Source organism: Mus caroli, chromosome 5, assembly GCF_900094665.2.
Source record: "Mus caroli chromosome 5, CAROLI_EIJ_v1.1, whole genome shotgun sequence".
Lineage (NCBI taxonomy): Eukaryota > Metazoa > Chordata > Mammalia > Rodentia > Muridae > Mus > Mus caroli.
The window spans coordinates 16,718,851-16,722,188 of NC_034574.1; the positions used below are offsets into that span (position 1 = coordinate 16,718,851).

A 3,338-nucleotide genomic window follows, 5' to 3' on the forward strand; every position below is an offset into this window, starting at 1 on the left:
GACACACGGTATGGGCAGAGAAAGTTGCCCACACACTTGCCCTCCACTGCTTCCAGGCCATAGACACACAGAGCCCCATCTACAACCACACAAAAGCCATCTGGGAGGGGGTGAAATCTATAGACCTGCCTGCTCCCCACTCACACAGGCAGGCTGTAAACACCTAGAGGCCACCTCCCAGCACAGTCAGAGGAAATCACCCAGAGTCCCGTTGGCCACGTGGCCTGCTACAATCTGCAAGTATGTAGTAGATAGATAGGAGAGAAAGAAGTGGAGCAGTTGGAGCATTAAGAAGAGATAGAACTGAAGATACAAGAATAGAGAGGAGCAGTCTGTTGTGAGTAGCCAGCCCTGCCATCTGAGGCCACGGTAAAAATCCCAGTCTGTGCTGTCATAGGGGACCATGTCTGGGTCTGTGGGTAGGAGTCTGTGTTTATGTCCATAGCTCATGTTACCACTAGAGATCATGGGGATGTCCCTGGTCTGGGCAGCTACCAGGGACCACTTGGAGTTCCAGGGGCAGTACAGAACTGGCCCTGGCCCTCACTGGCTGTGGCACTCTGAAGAGCTAGCCCCACCACTCCCAGAGGCAGCTCTGGGTGATCGTGAGAGTGTCTCTGCTGCTCGCCCAAGGAGCACAGCAGAGCTGGCCCTGGGGTAAAAGGGTGTGGGCAAGCCTGCTGGGGGGGTGGTGTGATGTGGGAAAGCTGACCCAGCCTTGTCTGCTGTGGAGGCCTGGCCATTGAGCCGATGCCCTTGCCCTCCCTTGCCCCTGCCATCTGGCCCCAGAGTCCTGAGAGGAGGACAGCAGGCCCTGCACCACACCTGGGCAGCAGAGTAGATCTGGCCCTGATGGAGTGGGCCCCAGCCAGGAGATTGTAAATGTGAGAGTTGCAGAGCTGGCCCATCCTTCTACCCCAACATGGTGATTCTCTGTCTTTCCTCTGAGTCCTTGCCCACGCAACTCTTGAGTGTCCTGCCCCATTCCCAGCCATTGTCCATGGGAATATTGATTGACTGATCAAAAACCAAATGGGGGCAAGGACCTTCAGCATCTGGGCATACAGATACCTGATTGAATCAAAGCATTAGAGTCAGGGGAGCTGTGGGTAGGTGGGCTGGCCAGCTCACATGTCACCCAAACCCAGATCCATGGGGCTGAGTTGGCCTACCCCAAAATCTTCAACATCTGTGAACTGTTGGGGCATGTGAAAGGGCCAATCCTGCTGATCCAATCGCAGGATCTCCATGACACAGGGCAAAAACAGGATAACCGGGAAGAGACACGGTAAAGTTCCAATATTGATGGTGTCACAGCAATCAGAGATCTTGACCCAGATCACTGACTCATTGCAATGAACATTTGCAAGCGATCAAGATGTGTGGACAGGGGAATATCTGCAGGGCACACTATGCTCTGTTCTGTTTATTTTGCTAGTTCATGTTTTATATTTTATTTTTTATTGGGGGTGTTACAAGAGTGGAGGGCAGATAAAAGGGGAAGAGAAGAGTGGGACTGGGGTACATGACATGAAGCTCACAAAGAATCAATAAAAGTTAAAGGAAAAGAGAAATGCTCATTTAAGTTTAAATGTTCATTTTAGTTTAAACTACTTAGTCTATGGTAATATTGCATAGCAGGGGGGACTAAGACACATTTTCTGTTAAATATAGAATAATAAAATGGGTATTATGACAATACAACAACAAATGAAATATTTTACTTTTTATTTTATGTGTATTGACGTTTTGTCTGCATACATGTCTGTGCACAGTAAGCGTTCACCATGTATGTGCTTGTTGCCCTTGGTAGCCAGAAGAGGGTGTTAAATCTCCTGGAACTAGAGTTACAGATGTTTGCAAATCAATGTATGGGTGCTGGGAATCAAATCTGGCTCCCTTGATAACCAAGCCAGCTCAGTCAGTCAACCGGGTCTCAAGGGAGGGAGTGAGGACTGAAAATAAAAAGACAGCTAGACAACACTATAACAGGACTCCATCCAGTGCTGAGGTTGAAGCCTGTAATTGTTTTCTAGTCTGCTTTTATACCATTCTAAATACAGGCAAATAGTCAGTCCTGAGAGTAATTAAACAGAGTAATTAAGGAACAAACAAAGCATAAACAAAGGTCCCATGATTACTGTATTCAGGGTCTTAAAAAGACCTCCTCATCAGGATACAAAGAACAGTTTCCTTAGCTGTATTCACCTTGAGCCTACTTCTGAGTCCTAGCCCAGTGTTAAATTCCTGCCAAATTTCTAGAAGTAGCCCCAAAAGCTTTCCACACCTGGAAGAAAACCAGCGCTCTTAACCACTGAGGCATATCTCCGTCCCCCAAACAAATATATTTTGCTCATTGGCTGGTTGGTTTGTAAGTTTTGAGACAGGGTCTTGCTATGTCTCCAGCTGGCCTTGAACTCGGGCTGGTGATCAATCAATCCTTCAGCCTTTTCCTCAAGTGCTGGGATTACAAGCTTGCACCACCACACCTTCCATGAATAATGATTTTTAAAGAAAGCACTTGCATTCTGTGTGTGTGTGTGTATTGTGTGTGTGTGTTGTGTGTGTGTGTGTATATTGTGTGTGTGTGTTGTGAGTGTTTCCTCAAAGGAAATTCTATTTATGTGCTACAAATAAATGAGTCATTTTGTTCAACATTCCCTCCATCCCTTCGTTTTTAATGTGTGAAAGGATTTCATGCATCATTCAGGACCTCTTTTTATGCTTGAGAAAGGTCTGCTTATCTTAGAAGCTGAATGATTTGAAACAAAGTGACAGGCCTATTTCTTTGTGTCTTCTTCTTCTTCTTCTTCTTCTTCTTCTTCTTCTTCTTCTTCTTCTTCTTCTTCTTCTTCTTCTTCTTCTTCTTCTTCTTTTAAGTGTTCCGGCGTCTGAGGATAGAACCCGCGAACAGAAGGCCGCAAGCACCGAAGACATAGCGCCAAGAGGGCCAGAGCCCTTTCTTCTACCTCCGTACATTACAGGGAGCGGGACCGCACGCCCGGTCCCCGCCAAGAAAAGTAGGATCTACAAGGTCAGGCCCAGTTCCCAGTAGTTCCCTCGCATATAAAGACAAAATCAAGACTTACTTGAAAACCACCCTTGAAAAAGCTTTTTTGTGTCTTCTAATACTCTTGGTAGGGATGTCTGAAAGCAGAAACTGTGTGGACCTTGCTTATGCGCCTCCCTGAAGGAAAACCCCAAGAACCAGTTTCGAAAGCGCAGGCTCTGCCAAGGAGCAATGCGCCAATCTGTAGCCGCCGGGCCTCACTTAAACCAGATCTTCTTACAACTCAAAATTGCAAAACAAAACAAAAAAATCAATCTCAATGCCCTGA

At 46.7% G+C, this 3,338-nt stretch overlaps 1 non-coding gene across 1 annotated transcript; it reads right to left on the reverse strand.

Moving 5' to 3' along the window:
- Positions 1–2,877: 2,877 nt before the first annotated feature.
- LOC115031182 lies at positions 2,878–3,025 on the reverse strand. Its single transcript, XR_003836802.1, has one exon. It is a non-coding gene; the product is annotated as a small nucleolar RNA SNORA57 (small nucleolar RNA).
- Between the last annotated feature and the right edge of the window lie 313 nt (positions 3,026–3,338).